This window comes from Parasteatoda tepidariorum, chromosome X1 (genome assembly GCF_043381705.1).
Source record: "Parasteatoda tepidariorum isolate YZ-2023 chromosome X1, CAS_Ptep_4.0, whole genome shotgun sequence".
In the NCBI taxonomy this organism is placed as follows: domain Eukaryota; kingdom Metazoa; phylum Arthropoda; class Arachnida; order Araneae; family Theridiidae; genus Parasteatoda; species Parasteatoda tepidariorum.
Window position 1 is genome coordinate 83,706,381 of NC_092214.1, and position 24,135 is coordinate 83,730,515.

Here is a 24,135-nt window from a genome sequence, read left to right on the forward strand (position 1 = left end):
TGCTACTAAAAAAGCAGCTGTTGAGGAAAACACCCAAATAACTCTGGAAAATAATACAGGTGAACTTGTTGCTAATGAGGCTAATGAAGCATTCATGCTACCAGTCAGAAAAAATATTAGACCTCCTATTATTATAAAAGAGCGTTTGATTATGAAACTTTCTATGAATTCGCAAAAGAAAATAATATTACAGATTATGTAGCTAAAGAATCTTGCGGAATTTTTACTATAAAACCAAAAACTGTAAAAGCTCATAGAGATATCAGAAAATATCTTGAAGAGAAGGAAATAGGTTTCTACACCTACCTCCTCCCATCTGAGCGCCACCTTAGAGTGGTCATAAGAGACGTACCACACGGATATTCAAATGATAATGTCCACGAACTTCTATTAGATCATAACTTCCCACAAGTCATAAACGTTAGACGAATGATTAGAAGAAGGAATGGAGAAACTGTTAATCTCCCACTCTTTATTGCTACGTTAAAAAGAGAGGCAAACTACAAAGACATTTATAGTCTCAGGCATATGAATTATTTCAGAGTCAGAGTTGAAAATTATAAAAACAGATCCAGCACAGTGCCACAACTGCCAAAATTTTTATCATTCAGCATCTGCTTGCCATCTCCCACTGAGATGCGTAAAATGTGGCGGCGATCACATAACCAGCGCATGCAATAAACTAAAGGAAGAAAAACCAAAATGTTGTAACTGCGGGTAAAATCATCCCGCAAATTACAGAGGCTGCTCTAAATTTCCACAGCTAAAAGGCAAGAGCCCAAAAATGCAGAAAGGGCCTTTCATAATAAGTCCCATGCTGAAGCTGTTAAAAAATCAGAAACAGACGAATTAAGAAATATCGTCAATGAAGCTAAAAAAGTTTTAAAGGACTTAAGCGATCTTGTGGCCATTGTCCACGCAGCAAACAGACTACCAACCCTTAGTGAAGCTATAGAAAAATTAAGCGAGGAAAAACAAATAGCCCATAATGGATAAATCAAATATTAGATGGAAACCAATACAAATAATGCTTTGGAATGCTGCGAATCTTACTACTAAATTTTCGGAATTTATTAACTTTATCCACGACCACGATATAGACATAGCATTTGTTACTGAGACCCTCTCAAATGCTGCAAATAACTTTAAAATTGTTAATTACAATACATATAAGACTCATAGAAAAATATGCCGTGGTGGCGGTACTGCTATCTTCGTAAAAAGAAGCCTAAAGACTACCATATTTAGTAATACTACAAAAGACAGATATGAAGAAACCTCAATTTTGCTCAATCAAAATAATTAAGACTTCATTAAGTTTTTAAGTTTACATCAATATATAATAAACCTGGCAATATCATTACAGAAGATGAAATTAATTCCCTACTCCCAAATAACATGAACTGTATACTTGGCGGTGATCTAAACGCCAAAAATACTATATGGAGTGCCAAAGTTAATAATTTTTATTTCCAATGGCAGACATGAAAGACAAATTTGTAGCTGAGAACAATATAAAGAAAGAACAAAAAACGGGAACAAGAGCTACAAAAAGAAAGAGTCTATAGGTCTGTAATAATACACCTCGCCCGCCAATAACGTTCCCACACGGGCCCAGGAGGAAGTGCAGGGCAACGTCTCAGATGGTTAGCGTCCATTTCGTCTTGTAGGTTACATAATGGACAAAAGGGGCTTCAAAAGATTTTGATTCTAAACAGGTATTTTGATAAACAGTCATGGCCAGTGGCAAGGCGAAAAAGGGCCACAGATTTTTCTCTTGGCCATGACGGAATATCAATACCAGAGTCAATAATAAAAATAACAAAATTTTTATTATTGAATTTATTGGCAATAGGTCTTGCCACTAAATGGCACTTTCATTTTTTTTGCATACTTTATTATCATGGAATAAGCTATATCTATACCAAATTCCATTTATTTATATTCCGTATTTTTTGAGATATTTGGGAAAATGTCTTCCATCTCTTTATTTTGTCGACCAGTGTATTTAAGAAATATAATAAAGTTTTACGAAATCTTTTTTTCTGATAAATATGACGTTTTTATGAGTCACGTGTAGAAACACCCTAATTAAGTTTTCAAAAAATTTAATATTTGCGCATTTAATTACTTGAATTTTAATACAAAACAGTATTTTTTAAATGATTCGGAAAATATTCAGCTAAATTCTTTTACATTGCAGAAACATTTGTTACCCTATTCTGACAAATAAATATATCATAAGTTTACTAGATTATTCTTTTGCTATAAAATTAAAATTCAGTTAAAACAGCATTTAAAAATCAAAAATAAAATTTTATTTTATTAAAACCCATTTGAGTATTTATTTATTTTTTTCATATTTCTACACCTTCACCAGTACACTGAGAAAATAGTATGGTCAAAATTACCAGATTATAGTAAAATTTACCATGTTTCTGGCTTTACCAAAAATCACGGTAATTTTCACCGAAGCACTTTTGCAAAGATTTTAGTAAAATTAATAATAAAAGATGATTTTATAATGTGTAATAAAACTTGGTAATTGGGGTAACATTTTGAAATTTTAACGTGATACCTTAGAGCATGGCATAAAAACTATTTATTCAATTAAGTTTACTTTTTAGCTTTGGATTTTTACTAAAAGTATAGTAATTGAATCTATGGATTTAAAAATCAAAATTTTTACTAAACTGTTATCATATGTATGTAAAAATTGCCAAATGAATGGCTCAAATGCCTTAGTTTTATTAACCAAAATTTTGTTTTTTTACCAAACATGTCATTACCCCACAGTGCGGTGATTTTACTAGAATTTTTTCACCATGACATGAAAGGGATGGTAAAACAGGGATAGTGCAATTCTACAAAGACTATGTCACACAAACGAGATAAATATATAGTCAAAAGTAACAAGGTTTAATTGATAGTAAGAGTTAAAAGAAATAAAGAAATGTTAATGATTTTCAAATATTTGAAAACTATGGTGTTTGTGATTTGAAAGCGTAGATTTGAATTGAATTTAACAATAAATTATTCTAATCACTAACCAGCGAATGTATAACAAATCTGGGGTCGTATAAATTTTTTTTAAATTTTGGACTGTGGTATTGAAAGTGTGCATCAAATACTTTCAAAGGCAAATGCTAACTTGACAGAAAAGTGTTTCTGAATTAAATCGTTAGAAAATAAAATATAACTTTAACAACATTAAAAAAAAGTGTGAACATTTTATCTTGTCCAGACCTTGAATTTATTCATTTTTTAAGTTTCAGAACCGTAAGTATAAATACAATCAATTTAAGATTAGATCGAATTTCTTAAGTCAATAATCTAATTTCTCCAAGCTGAAACTTTTTGGATCTCTAAGTGATTTATATCAGTGCTGCTTATTTCTAAACAAATACAAAGCAGGGAAGTATTAAATACTTTACCTGAAAAAAGTTCTGCTTTGATTAAATTAAATCGCTAATCACACATTTTATCAAGAATAGATTTTTTATTGAACATGTTAATAACAAAGCAAAATAGCGAAATAATATAATGTAATAGTTGGAGAATACGGTATAGTATGAAATTATATTAGTACAGGGTGTCTCAAAATAGATCGAAGATTTGAAAAAATAAAGACCCAGGTAGAAATAAACAAGAGTAATATAAGGAGAAACAAATTATAGTAAAATTACCTTACTCTACGGTAATGATATTTTTAGTAGAAAAAAAAACATAATTCTCGGTAATAAAATCAAACAATACAGCATTTAAACCATTCATTTGGTAAATTTTTTTTCCGGTTATATGGAAACGTTTTAGAGGAAATTCTGGCTTTCGAATTTTCAAAATTATAGTTTATATTATCACACATTTAGTAAAGAATTACAAAACCGAAAAGCAAATTTAACTTAACAGATAATTTTCACGTCATGCTCGGGGATATCATGATAAAATAACCGAATCTTACCACACTTACAAAATTTTATTTCATGCTATAAAACTATATTTTATTGTTTATTTTACCAAAAGCATTGCCGAAGTTATTTAATAACAATTTCCGAGCATTTTGGTGTTCCCATAGAGCCAAGAAACTCGGTACAATTTACAATATTCCTGTGTTCTGGACCATTTTTTTCTCAGAATGGAAATGTAAGATTGCTGCGTTGTACTTATAAATTTGCACTGTAAATTGGAGCAAGGACAAGTTGGACACTTTTCCAAGTTTAATACAAATCTTTACTATAGTATGGTTACACTTGGCATTTCGCAATGGTAACAACAAATTGGGTGACATAATAATTTAATATGCAACATTATTTTAACAATAAGCTTAAGCTTTTTGCCTCCATTATGTTTTGTTTTTCTGTATTAAAACTGCTGATACCGAATTCCATTGTACGTCATCCATTTTCCAAATGCAAACACGTTTTTTTTTACATTTTCAATTTATGGTAAATCTTTTATATGGTTCTAAATATCTCATTAGTTAGAGAGCTAAATGTGATCTTTTTTCGTTTATATATAATACTGACTGCTAGCTTTTAAATAAACTACTTACTGTTGAGAAATCGGTTAGTGCTTTGAGAAATGTAAGCACTTGTTCGAGTTTCTACGCTGTTGGTATTAAATCAGGAAACGTTTGTAGTAAATACTACTGTAAAATGTAATAACTACAATACTACATCTTTAAGTGAAAATTCTGTGGGAAATTAGCCTACAGTAGCGTTTATAATTCTTCAGCCATTATTATTATATAACTTTTTTCAGGGTAATGGCTGTTAATACAATTAACTTTAAAAAGATAAGTAACTCTTTTAAAATATTCTAGCAAAAACCATGCTATATTGGAAATATAACGCTGTTTTGAAGGAGGAATATTTTTTTAAATTTAAATCAAATTAAAGTAAAATTCACAAGCTAGAAACCTTCGTACGCCATAGTGGATTTCCGTTTATAAAGAACTACGGCATCTTTTTGTTCATCCATTATGACGTCCTGACCAGTTTTCCATTAAATGTATTTCATCTCAAGAAGAAGAAAAAACGACCCCATTTTTTGACGTCACGGTACAGAGGTTAGTGCTTTAGCTCATAAAGCAGGTCTCCAGGTTTCAAATTCTGTTGATATGAGGTTTTTTCCTCCTAGTTTTTTCGACCGTACTTTTTTTCGATGAATATTGAATTTATTATGCATAATAGAACCCCAATTGCAGTTAGGTAATTGAAGCTAAGGTAATTGACTTTAGTTAAAGTATTTTACAAGTGAGAATTGTTAAGCAAACCTCTGAAATTCAATTGAAAAATTTCTTTGGTTGTTAAAAAAATTAGTTATCTTCAACATTTTCCTCCCTTTATATCGTTTATTCCCATCGAATAATATTTATTTTAATGTTTTATACAATTATATATAAAGATTGCATGGGAACGATTGCAAACAAAGACTTTCGAAATTGATATTTCAATTTTTATTGGTTTTGAATTTCTTATAACGTATACCTTCTTTTAAATAATACAATAGAAAATTCTAAATTACCTGACAACGGGTGACCCTTCAAGGTTGAAAGAAATCTGCATTATCTCGTACGAATGCATTTCTCACATTCTCTTTAATTGGTTAACCAAAAAAGAAAATTTATTTTATTTAAATTTAGTATTCAGAAGTTGAGCATTTTCAATTATAATTTAATCAAACTTTAATCAAATGAAATAGCTACTGCCTATTCTTGAATTTGTATATCTCTCGATATTAGAAAATCTAACTGCCACCCTTTCGGGTGTTCAACTTAACGTTTCATTTTATTTTGCTACACAAAATTTTAGAACTTGAGATCTTACTTTAGATTTAAAAACTTGAAATTACGATGGTATATAGAGAAAGGTAGAGGAGGGTACAATGGAGTAAAATATATTTACATTTAATTATTATTTCAAGAATTTAAAATGCTAAATTATAGGAAAAAACCCCATATGGTCTGCTCTACAGGCCCCAGGAATACACCTTCACAATTGAAATTTAGTATGCTGAAAGGGCAATATATATTTTTGAACTTAACACCATAACCTAACACCGAACTTAACACCATAGCTTAACACCTTAAGGGCCATATTTAATTTTTCAAAAGTTATTTCAAATTCAAATGCTTTTTTGCAAATTTTTCATTTTTTTTTCGTTGCCACACAACTATAAGACTTAGAAACTTGAAGTTAAGATGGGGTGTGGAAAAATATGTACAACCTAATAACAGATTTGACAATAGGTTCGTGAGTTTATAAACTGTTAAACTTGCAAGGGAAAAAGTACCATGTTTGGTCGATCCTGTTGAAATGCAAATACGGAGTTAAAATTTGACGTGTTGAAAGAGCTTTTTCTTATTTATGAACACAAATGTTTTGTTTCAAAATTTTTCACAAGTTTAATTGCTTTTTCGTTATTTTTTTAGCTTTTTGTCTTTAAATATTTCATAAAAAATTTATTTTACCCTCAGGAGATCTTCATTTATCTATTTTATAAGAACATGCTCTAGAGTAAATGTGAAGCAGAAGCAGAAAAGAGAGAGAAAGATTACATGATTCCAGTTATAAATCTAAACATTCACAGGGAAATTTTTTGAAATTAAAAAAAACTTAATTAAGAGCGTTCTATTTTTGAATTGTTGGATTCATCAACGAGTAAAATAACTTCGCATACATTTCCTCTTATTGAATCACACAATCTATTCCTTAAACTTTCATTGATATTCATCAGTATTTCTTTTTTATTTTATAAATATACTTTTTAAACTTAAAAGTAATACCACAGAGAAACTTAAAAATATGAGAGGAGAAAAAAATCGGGATTAATTTCCGTACTGTATGGTAAAGACATTTCGATAAAAGAAAATCATAATTCTTATAATAAAACTAAAATATGAGGTATTTAAACCCTTCATATGGTGACATTTTTCGTTCATATGATAACGGTTTCCGTTCATATGGTAACGGTTTGCCAGAAATTCTGGTTTTTAAATTATAGTCCTTATTACCACACATTTAGTAAAAATATAAAACTGAAAATTAAATTTAACCGAATAAACAGTTTTTATGTCCCTCTTTTCGAAAGAGTAATGATTAAATTACCAAATTTTACTATATTTACCAAATTTTAGCACATATAATAAAACAATATTTTGATAAATCGAAATCATTACTAAAGCCCTTCGGTGAAAATGAACGGTTTTTTTGGTGCTCCCATAGGGATAGAAACACGGTAAATTTTATCATATTGTATTGACCTTAATTTTTTCTCAATATACCAATGTTTTTATTTCATCAATAATACAATGCCGTATAAATGTTGTAACTTTAATTTGATAAGAGTAAAAATAAGAGTCTTTCAAAACAACTTCATGTTTCCAAATAGAGCAGTTTATCATCTTTTTAAAGACTTATGTATATTTCTGAAGTTACATGTTTAAACAGCAAAAATTTGAAAGAAGTATAAAAAAATATATTCGTTGTAGAATCTTGCACGTCACTCCAAGAAAAAAATAGCATGTCAGTAATATACGGCGTGGTTGGTGCGGCGAAAGTGACTATATCATGGAAAGTCAACCGGACCTTATTTCTGCCCGACCGAAAGTGGCTTGTTTCTGCCACAACCGGAAGTTGCTTATTTCTGCCCGTATACTTATTTCTGCCAGCCTGTGGTGTTAGTTTAGGTTTCTGTTTTTAATTTAGTTTCGGTTTCTGTTTATTATTTAACTTATTAGTTTTCTGAGGGTGGCAGCACTTATTATTTTTAATATTAGATTTTAACCGAATAAACAGTTCTTATGTCCCGCTTTTCGAAAGAGTAATGATTAAATTACCAAATTTTACCATATTTACCAATACTTATAAACTTTGTTATTTGGGGGAGAAATTGTATATTATGAAATAATGACGTCATCTTTTATTACGAAATAAATAAATGATATCATGCTTTTACTCTAGTGGCGCCATCTGTGTGAGAATGTTAGAAATAAAATAGCTTTAAATCTATTTTAACGTTTAAATCTGTTTTATTATTATTTATTAAATATAATTAAGGCTGAGGATCGAACTCACGCCAATCAAAAAGCCTTCGTGGGTCAGTAGTTGGATATCATAACCACTAACTTACAAATGCTTGCTAAGATATATGTAAATAAGTTAAACTTTTGTTTTCTGAACACGTGTATAAATGAAAAGGATTTGATATCGATATCATCCTACAGTTTCATCAATATATCTTCACTTAATCTTTGAGTTATTAAATAATTATTTCTGCCTCTTTATGCTATTATAACTTTCTCTGGATGGCAACGGTACTGACCATACACGTGTTAATTATTACGTAATAAATAAATGATATCATAGACATGCTTTTATTCTAATGGCTGCATCTGTACTTAAATATTAGAAAGAGAATATATTAATAACTCTTAATTTTAGTTATTTTTTAATATAAATATAGTTGATATAAATGACTGTAATTATTACTATCCTAATCAATATTAATTAATACATTTTAAATAAATTGATTCATTATTAAAATAAAAATTGTATTTATAATGTATGTCTACAGTGAATATTAAAAGTATTACACTTAAAGGTACATTAATTTTAAATCAATGAATGTTATTTTATAAGATTAGATATTTATCACCTTCGTTTGTATTTACGGCTATCAATATAGTCTTGTCATTTTGGAACCCAGAAGACAAGGGAACTTATAGATCTTGAGACAATACATGTCTTCGAAGAGGACTTTGTGAGTACCCATGTTATATGTGGAGGAAAACCACGAAAACCTTCTACACTTAGTACGACGACAAGTAGGGGACTTGGCTTCGTTAAATGCTTCATCATTTTGAAAAATACTAACATAAATAGCTGAAACTAGAGTTCGTTATTCATGCGAGAATTCGTATAGTATAATGTCATCTGCTTTTAATGAAGGAAACTATTACGTAATTAATTCAACTATGATTAAATTTATCGAATACGCAAATTATAACATAATTAATTAATCTATGATTTATTTAATCTATTACGCAATCACACAAATGAGGAAAAATGAATATCATATTAGCAATGAATGGTTGTTAGTTGAAAACTGGACAGATGACTTTGGTTTCACCTAATTTTTAATTTTGCAAGAGCTCCAACACGCATTAATATAGATATTTAAGAAATATAAATTTTATTAATTTTCTATAAAATCATTTACGAAAAAAATTATTATCTAATAAGAAACTAATCTATAACAATGTATCTACAGTGTTTATTCAATCGTATGTTTTATTAAAATAAATACATTAATAAACTTTCTTCATCTTTAAACTTACAATCTCATCAACTAATATAATTTAATTATTATATTAAAATATAAAAGAACTTATTTTTTAATCTCATGAAAAAATATTTGATTTAATTTTATTTTCCATTAGAAAATGAATAACGACATATTTACATTATATTATCAATTATATATTAAATTTCCTTAAAATTACAGATGAATTAATTTAAATCTAAGAAACATTTAAGAGGAATATTTAAAGCTATAAATTCATTTATATTCAAAACATATTCGTTTTTCATTATTTAATATTATAATAATGCAAAAAACTTACTTTATTTTCAAATTAAGAGTTAAAATTCAGAAATCATCTACAGTCTTTAACGGATACTGATTACAGATCTTGGGAGAGTCATGTTATCTATTTTCGCACAAAATTTTACAACGATAATTTTCTGTCCAGGACGTTTAGGGTTTATCCACGCCTTATCAATTGGTCATAATATAAAGTATAACATAGTGCTTCATACTTATTATAGAACGTGGGAGTACAACTATTTCTCAGAAAAATCAATTCAATTACCAGCGCATTTAGATGTAAATAAAAAAAATTTATAGTAAAAATAAAATTGTTACGAAACCTATGATGCATGCTCGCAGAAGTGCTTGGGTGAAACTTAGAATAAAGTGTTAATTTATTTTATTAAAATATATTTTGTCTTTGTTGATCATTTTCACAGGTGAAAAAAGTTTATATTATCAAGAAAAAATTACACCTTTTAATGATTAATACAAAAAGCTTCAGAAAAATATATTGAATTTTCTGAAAAACTAGAAAATTATTACAAAAATATAAAATGTTTGTTTTGAAAAAACTAGAAATTTATTAATATTATGAATTATTTTTTGAAAAAACTAGGAAATTATTAATATTATGAATTATTTTCTGAAAAAATTAGAAAATTATTAATATTATGAACTATTTTTTGAAAAACTGGAAAATTGTTTTCTTAGAAGAGAAAATTTTTTTGCAAAGACATAAATATTTTCTTTAAAGATAGAATTTTTTTTTATAAAAATGAAAATATTTTCTGAAATATTATGAAGTTTCCCTCAGTAATAAAAATATTTTCTGAAAAACTGGAAAATTTTCTTAAAAAAGTTTGAAATATTTTAACAAAACTAGCAAATTTTTAACAAGAAGTAGAAATATTTTCTTAAAAGAGAAAATGTTTTGTAAAAGCATAAATATTTTCTTAAAAGATAGAAAATTTTGTTAAAAAGTTCGAAATATTTTTATAAAATCAGCGAATTTTTAACAAAAAGTAAATATATTTTCTTAAAAGAGAAAATTTTTTGTAAAAACATAAATATTTTCTGAAAAATAGAAAATTTTGTTAAAAAGTTTGAAACACTTTTTCATTACGAATACTTAATACTGCTTTTTTGGTTGCTATCTTGTTTGGAAGAGGTAGGCAACTGCTTGCTCTCAAGGGATTATATGTTGCTGTAATCATCTCCATATGTTGCTGTAAACATCTCACGGAAATGACCAGTAGTAGTTTCCTCTTCTCCATCAACGATTGTACGAATAAAATTTACTTTGCATATCACATACCATTTGATAAATCGATTTTCCATTAATTCACTTTCAATTATCTGTTTAAGTTTTGGATGCGTTTCATCAAAGAATATAAGTAAATCTCATGATGCTACCTCACTTGGAATAAGAGTCTCTTTCTTAAGCACTTCGAATGCATTTTGACAATTCTTTTTCATCTTTTTATTATTATTATTTGTGGAATGATCTATCTTCCTTTTTCTTAAACAAGACGGTGTGTGAATGGATCGGATATGATTGAGTAAATCAGATTTTAACTTAAAAGATTCATTACACAAATTAAATTTATGAGAAACTAAATGAGTCAGTAAGTGTCTCTTTAAATTATCATTTCGAAAAAAGTTCCATTTTACATTCTTCACATTCAAAAGTTTCTCGATTTTTCATGAGTTTTTAAATGTCAATTCAGGTTACACTTTTGATTAAACACCTTATCTCATAAAGGACATTTAAAATCTTTTTTCATTAGAGTGAATTTTCAAATTAACCATATTCTTTTTATACGGAATATTTTTCCACATATTTCACATATCTACGAAGTAAAATAAACGGTATTTGAATATCACACTACATTAACTCAATGAATTATTATAAAAAAACAGAAAGGTCTATTTTTTCCTTTGTTCTCTATCATTACTTACAGCAAAATAAATGCATGATCTTTCTTTCAAAATCAATTTTATATCAAAAACAGTAACAATCTTAACTATATACGCATATTGAAATCATCATAAGTTTTCAAAAATCCTCGAAACGTAAATATTCAACAATTTAAAGTTATGCAAAACTTAACTAGTAAAATTTCAAAAATAAAATTTGATTTTTAACAAAAAGTAAAAATAATTTCTGAAAACAGAAAGTTTTTTTGTAAAAACAATAATATTTTCTTAAAAGATAGAAAATTTTTAACAAAAAGTGAAATTATTTTCTTAAAAGAGAAATTTTTTTTGTTAAAACATGTATATTTTCTGATAAAATAGAAAATATTGTTAAAAAGTTTCTATCTTTTAAGAAAATATTTATGTTTTTACAAAAAAAATTTCTCTTTTACAAAAATATTTTTACTTTTTGTTAAAAATTTTCTTTCTTTTATTTTTACTTATATTCTTTGATGAAACGCATCCAAAACTTGAACAGATAATTGAAAGTGATTTAATGGTAAATCGATCTATCAAATGGTATGTGATATGCAAAGTAAATTTTATTCGTACAAACGTTGATGGAGAAGAGGAAACTACCACTGGTCATTTCCGTGAGATGTTTACAGCAACATATGGAGATGTTTACAGCAACATATAATCCTTTGAGAGCACGCAGTTGCCAACCTCTTTCAAAGAAAATAGCAACCAAAAAAGCAGTATTAAGTATTCATAATGAAAAAGTGTTTCAAACTTTTTAACGAAATTTTCTATTTTTTCAGAAGATATACATGTTTTAACCAAAAAAATTTCTCTTTTAAGAAAGTATTTTTACTTTTTGTTGAAAATTTGCCAAAAGGAAAATTATAAAAATATTTCAAACTTTTTAGCAAAATTTTCTATTTTATCAGAAAATATACATGTTTTAACAAAAACAATTTCTCTTTTAAGAAAGTATTTGTACTTTTTGTTAAAAATTTGCTAAAAGTTTTATAAAAATATTTCAAACTTTTTAACAAAAATTTCCATTTTTTAAGAAAATATTTATGTTTTTGCAAAAAATTTTCTCTTTCAAGAAAAAATTTTTACTTTTTGTTAAAAATTTGATAGTTTTGTAAAAATATTTCAAACCTTTTTAACAAAATTTTCTATTTTTTCAGAAAATATTTTTATTATTGAGGGAAACTTTATAATATTTAAGAAAATATTTTTATTTTTATAAAAAAAATTTCTATCTTTTAAGAAAATATATATATTTTTGCAAAAAAATTTTCTCTTCTAAGAAAATAATTATCCAGTTTTTAAAAAAATAATTCATAATATTAATAATTTTCTAGTTTTTTCAAAAAAAATGTTTTATATTTTTGTAATAATTTTCTAGCTTTTCAGAAAATTCAGTATATTTTTCTGAAACTTTTTGTATTAATTATTAAAAGGTGTAATGTTTTCTTGATAATATAAACTTTTTTCACCTGCGAAAATGATCAACAAAGACAAAATATATTTTAATAAAATAAATTAACACTTTATTCTAAGTTTCACCCAAGCACTTCTGCGAGCATGCATCATAGGTTTCGTTACAATTTTATTTTCACTATAAATTTTTTTTATTTGCATCTAAATGCGCTGGTAATTGAATTGATTTTTCTGAGAAATAGTTGTACTCCCACGTTCTATAATAAGTATGAAGCACTATGTTATACTTTATATTATGACCAATTGATAAGGCGTGGATAAATCCCAAGCGTCCTGGACAGAAAATTATCGTTGTAAAATTTTGTGCGAAAATAGATAACATGACTCTCCCAAGTTCTGTAATCAGTATCCGTTAAAGACTGCAGATAATTTCTGAATTTTAACTCTTAATTTGAAAATAAAGTAAGTTTTTTGCATTATTATAATATTAAATAATAAAAAACGAATATGTTTTGAATATAAATGAATTTGTAGCTGTAAAAATTCCCTTTATATGTTGCTTAGATTTAAATTAATTCTTCTGTAATTTTAAGGAAATTTGTCATTGCTAATATCATATTCATTTTTCCTCATTAGTGTGATTGCGTAATAGATTAAATATATCATAGATTAATTAATTATGTTATAATTTACGTATTAGATAAATTAATTCATAGATTAATTAATTACGCAATAGTTTGTTTCATTAAAAGCAGATGACATTACACTATACGAATTCTCCCAAGAATAACGAATTCTCGTGTCTGCTATTTATGTTAGTATTTTTCAAAATGATGAAGCATTTAACGAAGCCAAGTCCCCTACTTGTCGTCGCACTAAGTGTGGAAGGTTTTCGTGGTTTTCCTCCTCATATAACATGGGTACTCACAAAGTCCACTTCGAAGACATGTATTGTCTCAAGATCTATGAGTTACCTTGTCTTCTGGGTACAAAAATGACAAGACTACATTGATAGCCGTAAATACAAACGAAGGTGATAAATATCTAATCTTATAAAATAACATTCATTGACTTAAAATTAATATGCCTTTAAGTCTGATACTTTTAATATTCACAGTAGACATACTTAATACAATTTTTATTTTAATATAGAATCAATTTATTTAAATGTATTCATTAATATTGATTAGGTTAATAATAATTAAAGTCTTATCAACTATATTTATATTAAAAAATAACTAAAATTAAGAGTTATTAATATATTTTCTTTTTAATATTTAGGTATAGATGGAGCCATTAGAATAAAAAGCATATGCATGATATCATTTATTTATTATGTAATAATTAACACGTGTATGGTCAGTACCGTTGCCATCCAGAGAAAGTTATAATAGCATAAAGAGGGCAGAAATAATTATTTAATAACTGAAAGATTAAGTGAAAATATATTGATGAAACTGTAGGATGATATCGATATCAAATCCTTTTCATTTATACAAGTGTTCAGAAAACAAAAGTTTAACTTATTTACACATATCTTAGCAAGCATTCGTAGGTCAGTGGTTATGATATCCAACTACTGACCCACGAAGGCTTTTTGATTGGCGTAAGTTCGATCCTCAACCTTAATTATATTTGATAAATAATAATAAAACAGATTTAATTATTAAAATAGATTAAAAGCTATTTTATTTTTAACATTCTGACACAGATGGCGCCACTAGAGTAAAAGCATGATGTCATTTATTTATTACGTAATAAAAGATGACGTCATTACTTCATAATATGCAATTTCTCCCCCAAATAACAAAGTTTATAAGTATTGCCATCCTTAAAATCTAATATATTAAAAATAAGAAGTGTTGCCACACTCAAAAAACTAATAAATTAAACAATAAACAGAAACCAAAACTGAAATAAAAACAGAAACCGAAACGAACACTACAGGCGGGCAGAAATAAGCATACGGCAGAAATAAGCAACTTCCGGTTGAATCAGAAACGAGCAACTTCCGGTCGAGCAGAAATAAGCTCCGGTTGACTTTCCATGATGACGTCACTTCCGCCGCACATACCACGCTGTATACTACTTACGTTGTACAACATTTTCTTGTAAGCAAAAGCTGAAATTCATTATACTCAGAAATATGTATCGACGCGTATAGGGAGAAATATGCATCAGCAAAATTTTAACGTTCATCACAACTGTGTTGTTCCTACTCGCAGAACCTATAAATTCATCAATTTTAAACAGATTTCCTTGAAATTCAAAGATATTTATGTAACATTTGTAGTTTTTTCAGGCATAATAAGATTTTGTTTGTAATGTTGATTTTGGTTAAATAAATGATAGATCTCGACTTTAAGGGATTGATTTTTTTGATAAATATTCCTCTAACTATTGGTTCAAAATGTTTAATAAGTCATAGTGTCTATGTGCAATGAAGCTACATCAAAAGTATACAAACTGTTAAATGTTTAAGTCGGATAAATATTGAAAGGGTTATCGATTCGGATGCTATTATTTAGGAATTTTACTTCGAAAGCCTTTTCAAATGTCTCCTAAAAATTATATTACTTAGCTTCCAATGTATTACACTTATAATTTTAAATTAACTCTTAAACAAACAAAAAGTAGACTAATGAATAGATAAATTGATATGTATCACTTCTAAATTGATTCAGCATTTCCTTGTAGTTTTATTTTTCTCATTGAGAAAATTCGCAACAGTATTAATGAAAATTCAGTCAGCTTTTGCTAGCTTAAAATAAAGAATGCTGTCAGCGAAATAATTTAAAAATCTCAATATAATTATATAAGTCAGACTGCTTTATTAACTAATAGTTAGACGGCCTTAGGTAACTTGAAATCAAAATGTTTTGAAAAGAAGCTTATTAATATTTTTCAACTATATTTTACCACAAATGAAATAGTTAATTATTTCCAATGAGTTCGGAATTTCTTTCGTGAATATTTCAAACTATTTGACGTAAAATAATAAAATCATTTTAAAAGTTTATAATGACATTGAGATTAAATTTTGATAGATCTTTTTAGAAAGTCTTCACTGAAATATAAATCAACTAATTACTCTTTTATATAATTTATTAGGTGGTTTAATTTTAATTGTTATTAAATTAAATAATTTAAGACTATTCCTTGTAGCTACACTAAAAATTAAATAATTATGTGTGATAATTTTGAAACCAAATCCTGATGGAACATCTTCATATTGCAGTTTTGAGGCTTCTACTTTAAGGTTGGTTTTCCACAATGGCATATCAAAACGTCATTTCTAGAAAGGATCAGATAAGAAAAATTAACTAAACAGAATTTTTAAGGAGTGTAAAGGATTTCAATAATTTGATAAGCAGATGTTATGACTTACTTTATTCAGAGCAATTTGACACCAAGTACTTAGTAATTTTCAAAAATGTGGAGAAAGCAATTGAAAAATTACAGAACAATGAAAAAAAGGGAAAAAAGAAAAATAATAATAAAAATAACAAAAAACCGGAAAGAAAAAAACGAACAAAAAATTTTAAAAACTTGGAAAATAAAAAATATGATCTTTTTATCAGCTCACACTATTATATCCGCAAAAAAAGAGGCATCCGAAAATGGATACTTTGCGCACATCCATTTTCGGGCCCATCCTTGGTAACTAACAAATCAAACGCAATTCAGTAATGCAGCAAGAACGCACTTTAATACAAAACTCCCCTAGTTACGCTTTCAGCTCAGTTTATGCTTTTGTTTTCATTTTTTTGCAATCTGGCAATCTTGCTGCGAAAATATTTTAAATCATTCTTGAAAAGTTTCCCGTTCATGTAAGTTCATTTGAATTCACTACTGGCTTTATGGTTTTCATTTCATGTTTTATTCTGTTTTTTCTTTATATTTTATTTTCTGTTTTTACGTGATATTTTTACTTTCTGTGTTCTATTTTATTTGTTGTAATTTTTTTGTAAATTTTTTTAAGTGCTTCTCACACTATTGTATTGATATATTTTGCTTTGGCATGCAATATTAGAAAGCTTTCTTTTTTGCGGATATAATCGTGTGAGCTGATGATGATTATTTCTTTTATTTTCCGGATTTTTAAAATTTTTTGTTCTTTTTTTTCGGTTTTTTGTTATTTTTATTATTATTTTTTTTCCTCCCTTTTTTCATTGTTCTGTAATTTTTCCCCTGTTTTCTCTACATTTTGAGCTTATTTTATGAGCTCTATTTACTTGCAGCTTATGCGCAATAAATGAAACTTATTGTTTTTCTTAATTTTCTTCGTTTTTTTTCCTTCTTTTTCGTATATATATATATAACAATAACAACACTAACAATAGCCTTAAACAATAAATAAAAAGGCTTTGATTGGAAAATATGACAGTGTTAAAAGGAATACAACAGCTTCCGTTACTGGAATCGTCAAATCATTAGATTTAAGATAATGTGACAGCAGCTGTTAATACAGAACATAAAAAAAGGGAGATGAGATTGCNTTTTAAGAGAATTCCAAACATTTTTTTTTTTTAAAAAAACACTTTTCATAATTTAATTTTTTATTAGTTTTGAATAGTTTTAAAAAAGTACAATTTCACTGCATTTTAAAAATCATTAAATTGTTTTTTATGACTTTTATCATGCATGCAAGTAGTATTTTTTTTCTGCAAATTTTAGCTCCAATTAAAATTAAATTGTAAAAAATCATGTAATTTTTTTTCAAAATAAGTGTTTTCATTTAAATAATGCCTCTGCTTATGTAAAACTCCTGTGAAAAAATCAGAATTCTAAATTGAAATATTTAAATTTAAAAAAAAGTTTTATATTGATGCTTTCTTGATGAAATCAAAACCACCCAGACCTCTTAATGAAACTGAATCATCGCGGGTGTACCCAGACGGACCTACAAAATACACTGCTACACACACATGGTTAAATAACAGTTTATTTTATTGCTATTTTACCATATTAAAAAAAAGTCAAATAACATAAATAAGATGGTATTCAAACTGTTAGCTGAGAGAAAAATAGTTTATTAACTGCTTTCATCTAATACTAAGAAACAATTAGAATTACATTGAGATAACTAGGCCTACCTAAGAAAGGCACTTAGTTACTTTCTGCTGGGTACATATTATAGCTAAGAGGGCTGTCAATCTCATGACCAACAGAATGGGGTTTCGAGACCCAGCGTTGATACCACAATATTTCCTCCCTTCCCTTCACCACATAAAGAGTTTGCACTGTTCTTCACTCTCCAGTTTGTAACCCTGAACTATTATCTCATTCTTGCATGGATGGCAGCATCACAAAGCAGCTTAACAGAAAAAGTCTTATATTTCCCATCTCTTATGATAAAGGAAACTACAAGATAAACTAACTAAACCTCGGTTCCGTCAGTAAAATATAACTCAACCACAGCCTAACTTCGAAGCCCATTATCTAACGAAAAGCCTGGTTCCAATGCCAAGATAAATTTCTTATTTACGGTTTTGAAACCATACCAGTTTTAAATAGTTAAAAAACTGGAGAAGTGAAAAATGTTCTTCACCGTAAACTTTACTGTTAATTCGATGGGCGCACTGCTGCTGGGTTTTTTTTTACCGTTATTTTAGAATGAAAATTCTAACAGTGTAGGCCTTGGATTGATGAAGAATGTTTCAAATCTTCTTTTTAACATATTTATGTGTTAACTTAGAATTCTTTGTCTTGAATTCGCAGTTGCTAGTTGTCATTATGGTTAGATCTTTTGTTACATCATCTTACCATCTCTTTTAGGGTGTTTTCCTCGGTCTTGAGTTTTATGTATTGATATTAATCATAAATAAAAATGCATTCCATTTTGTCCTGTTTTTTGTAATATTACTCACTTAAAAAGTAATATTGTAAACAGATTATTTTAGTGTCTTTTTATTAGTATTTTGATAGTGACTTGGAATCTTGGCATAATAGCGGACTTTTCACAAAATCTCATACTCGTTTTGTAAAATGTACAATTTTTTAAAATATTCATACTTTTAGAAGCCCATTCAAGTCTTCTCAACCAGATAAAGTTTTAATTTCCGTTGCACTCATATTAGAACAATTGTATTTTCTTAGAACTTCGAAAAACCTCAATTAACAAAACAGTTAGTCCCTCATTTCTAGAATTTTCCATATTTTGATTGTTACAAATCCGAATGAATCTATAAACGTGTGCTTATTCAGAAAAAATACGTTTTTTTTTTGTCTGCTTTTACTACTTTTTTACACTTAGTAATAGCTATAACGTTTGTTAATAATATTTAAATGAATTTTCAACGACACGAACTTTCAGTAATTAAGCTTCCAGGTATTAATTAGGTAAAAATATAATGAGTAATAATTTAAAAGGAATAGATGAATGTAAAATTTTTGGAAAATAAATAACTAGAATTTCAATTAATTCCGCTATGCGAAAATCATCCTAATATCCTACCATATTGCGATCAATAGTACCTAGAATAAGTGGGCAATAAATGTTACATTTCTAACTGAAATAAGTAAATTATTTTTGAAAATTTCGATGCATTTATTTATTTAAAATAATACTGTATATTTAAGTTTAACAATTACTTTTCGATTGGCAGCGTTATTATTAACATCATCAGTATTAAAAATAAATTTCAAATATAATCTGCGTATTCAAGAAAAACTTGAAAGAATTTATGTTATAATGCTCAAAATAACTCGGTTGTTACGCATTCGCAGTTTTTAAACTGTTAAAGGTGAAAATACTCATTATCATTATTTTTATTGGTTTATAAATCCATGAAACATCTGTCTGTCTTAATGTCACTCCTACTATTATTTACAAGACTCTATGCGGTATTCAAACTGTTAACTGCGAGAAAAACTGTCTATTAACTGCTTTCACCAATTACGGTTAAGCAACCAGAATTTTATAGCTTCAGCTAAACCCACTTTCTGAAGCCACTTAGTTCCTTGCAGATGGGTACATATTATAGCCGAGAAGGCAAATCTGTCAATCTCATGGCCGATAGAACGGGGTTTTCAATCCCAGCTTTGACACTAAAATATGAAGAGTTTCACTACAATATGAAGAGTGAACACAAGAGTTTCCAGTATTCAGCACTCCCCAATTTTTGACCCTGAAGTATTAGAATAGGATACACTCATTCACGTATAGATGGCAGCACCACAAGCCAGCTAAACTATCTCCAATGTCCAGTTAAATTTCTTTTTGCTGTTTGTAAACCATGCTAGTTGTAAAGGGTTAAAAAAACGTACAGTTTTGTATCTATGGTTTTTTTTTACTATACTATTTTTAAACGGTTTCGAAACCATAAAGATAAAAAATGTTCTTAACCGTAAACGTTATGGTTAATTGACTGCTGCTCTTTACCTCAAACTTTATGGTAGACAGATTGCTGTCGGATATTTTACCATAATTTTAGAATGAAAATTCTAACACTGTACAGCCGATGTGCAACGTACGATCACTTGCTGTATCCATTAAACCATCTGACCACTATTCATGAAAATTGTTTGAAATGAAAATTTAAAAGTAGTTTAATTACACTGTAAAAACTTCAAAAGCACCGGCACTCAAGGTACCAGTACCGTAAGGCACATTTTTACCGGAACGTGTTACGGAACCAAATATCTGATATACTGTCATTTTTACAGTAATAATTAGCGTAAAATCACTGAATCGATGTTATTAAAAATATTAATGTGAAAATTTATGGTGCAATATTTTATAGTAAAAGGATAATTTTACGAATGCTGCTCACAAAATTCTGGTACTTTATACCGCTATTTGATCTGGAATTTTTACAGTCTATCTTATTTCTATAAATGTTAAAAGCTTCATATGGCAACACAAGCTAAATTAAACGTTTAAGTACATTTCTTTTTTGAGTTTTTTAAAATTTAATATTACAAAAAGATTAAATATATTCAAGAATTGGTTTTTAAACTAAATGAAATTGTTTTGTCTTTTTTAGATTTTAATACTGTTTATTATAAATATTCTGTCGAAAGAGTGATGATTTCAAAACTCTCTTTGAATAGTTTATCCTTTTAAATTATGTTTCTTCTGCCTGAAGGTGTTTTCTCATATGAATTCGTACACGAGTTTCTTTCTTTCAGAAAGCACATATTTCTTGTCACTTCTTTTAAATTTAATTTCCATATTGCATAAGACATCAGCAGGTATTTGAAAGACATTTTGAAATTTACTTAACTTATTCACAGTTAGGTGTCACTTTTCCAATTTTAGGATCAGTAAAAAGAGTTTTTTATTTATTTTTTTTGTAAAATATGAGAAAAATGGAATATTTTCTAAAATTCCAATCAGTTTCTTATTCGAAAGATTTCATATCGTAATTTAAAGCAATTTAATGAAAAACTGTACCTTCAATATTAAAAAAGATATACTAAAAGAAATATATAAAAGATTCGAAACATAAAAAACGTATAATAAGATATATTAAGATTAATATATTTTCTTTCTATGGCAATAAAACACCATAAAAACATCAAATTTCAATTTTTTTTTAAATATTTTTTAAAACTTTCAAGCAATATTTTATTATTTCAAAATAATAAGTTATTTTTTTCATGAAAATTGATAAAGAGACCCTCAAAAGAATGTTAGTTACCTTTTCTCTCTAAACGAACTAGAATATAAAAAAAAATAATTTAAATTGAATACGACATGTTATAACAATTTTAGTACTTAAAACCCTAATTTGTACTGTTTACCTTATTCTGCCGAAAAAATTTCCTTTCTTTATTAAAAATATTACATATTCTTACAAAAAACAAAATATCTCATTTGATTAAAACAATATAAACTCAAAGTGTTTAGCATTTTAAAGCAAAATTTGCATTAAAGGAAATATTTTCGTTTTAATTAAAGCTGGAAAATTTATATTAATCCTATTTAGTTTTTTCCTGTGATAGAAAATATATATATTTTGAAAATTAAAGCAGCATTTTTGTATATCTTTTCTTGTTTATGCTGTCTAACAACAGCAAACGCTTAAGGTTATTGTAAGTATATAACTTTTCAAATTTTTTTCATAATTGATTACATAAGTATACCCATTTATAATGTTCTTTTTTTAAGAAATACTTGAAATTCTTTGAGGAATACTTTCGAGAATACTAAAAGTTTCTTGGTCAGTTATATTCTTTAATCAAATTTTCACGCGTATTACTATTGTAATATTACTAGGCATTGTTCAAAAAGGATAGGATATACTTTGTGCCATGTAGACTAAAGAAAAAAAACGTATTTTAAGCACAAATGAAAATACAGAAATGGGCATACTACAGTTGCGGATCTACAAACAAGGATCTGTCTCAGCGACTTAACACCAAATGATATTAGAAAGTGGCATTTTTTTTTTTATATGCCGAATTTTTCATGGAGAGGTAAGGATATAGCATGTGCAAAATGATTAACCAATAGAAAGAGAAGAGCAAGTTTGAACAAGATAATGAAAGAAAGGAGATAAGAAGCAGGTTAAAAAAGGGTTTTGCGGGAACCCCTGGATGCAAAAGATTAAATTAAAATAAATTTCTTAACATTGGATAATGGTGAAGAGATAGGATACTAAAAAGTTCATTAACTAAATTATTAGAACTTTTCAAAACATGGAGAGATTCTCTGAAATCTTGTTCGGTAGATTAATATAAATGTTGAAAGATTATGATTTAGCAGAAGAAAACTCAAAACTTTGATTAAAATTCCAACTTTTCAGAACGATCGAAAATCGGTTAATGCCCTGATTTTTAAGATATATTTCGCGTCCATTAAATCAAAGTATAAGGTAACGTTCAGTTTGCTCAATATAATTGACTTAAGTATCGAAAACATTTTATTAATCGATTTAGGGCCCGGTATATCTCTAATAAAATAAAAAATTAACTTTTTCTCCAGTGTTCGTCTCAGCTACAAGCATGAACTTGAAGATTAATGAAATTATAGAAAATGTATTATAAGTTTAAGTTAAAAGAATATTTTAATAAATCATATATTTTTAAGGGTTTGTCCATGTTCAGTTAGTTCTTTTTTCTATAATGCTTTTTAAGATATTCAGCTCTTTAAAAAAATGAGCAAGTCTACATAACAATTTGAGAATATAGTCAAAATCATGTCATAAAACACTAACTATAGCTTGGAACTTTAACTATTGTTTTTAAAGTTTTTGCTATGAAATTTTTTTTGAAATAATAAGTTACGGTTTGTAAACATACTGAAACGTTTTGGTATCAAATGAATGGTATATTGCTGTCAAATTCACTCTCACTCATTTATTCCTTTCGATTTCCTATGACTGTTTATTTAATGATATATTTCGGTTACAAACATAAACACAAGTTTAATATTGCGTTAGAGATGGTGATAAATCCGATTAATGAAACACTTAATATCTGCAGGAAACAGATACCTCCCCCTGACTATTTATCATTTAACAATGTAATAAATTTCTAATGAGACACAATTTCAAATTTCTCGTTAAATAGCAGCAGCAAGATAAAATAGCAAAAATAACAGGGTAGTAATTAGCGAATTATTTCTCACAAAATTTATAAAAAGAAATTTTTAATTTTAACTAATTATTTTAAATAAAAATATTGTACATTAAAAACGTTACGTAGCATCAACAAGATAAAATAGCAGTACAGTAATTAGCAAATTATTTCTCACAAAATTTATAATAGAAATTTCAAATTTTAATGCATTATTTTAATTAAGAACATTTTACGTTAAAAACATTACATAGCAGCAGCAAGATAAAATAGCTAAAATAGCAGGACAACAATTAGTAAATTATTTCATTTAAATTTACGAAAAGAAATTTCAAATTTTAATTAATTATTTTAATTTAAAACGTTTTTTTAAATCACATTTAGAATCAACAAAGTAAGTTTTGAAATATTAAGTTTAAATCGCAAACTTGACCTCGAAATAGAGAAATCAGTAAAATAGGAAAAAAGCTAACATTTTGAATGTCTCGTTACGTAGCAACAGCAAGATAAAGTAGCAAAAATAACAGGGTAGTAATTAGCAAATTATTTCATACAAAATTTATGAAAAGGAATTTTAAAATTTAATTAATTATTTTAATTAAAAAAGTTTTTTCACTCACATTTAGAATGAGCAAAGTTTTTTTT

The 24,135-nt window shown here is 27.3% G+C and overlaps 1 protein-coding gene across 4 annotated transcripts in view; it reads left to right on the forward strand.

Annotated features, from left to right (window-relative positions):
* The window catches only part of LOC107455242 (neuropeptide CCHamide-1 receptor-like), a 323,522-nt gene that overhangs the window by 179,124 nt on the left and 120,263 nt on the right, over positions 1-24,135 (forward strand). The window contains exon 1 of one of the 4 annotated variants that reach the window (XM_043051017.2): positions 13,322-13,428. The exons of the other annotated variants lie outside the window; for them this stretch is intronic. The gene's annotated coding sequence lies outside the window, so the exon portion shown is untranslated. Of the gene's footprint in view, positions 1-13,321; positions 13,429-24,135 lie in introns of those variants that run through there. 4 annotated transcript variants of the gene reach the window in all.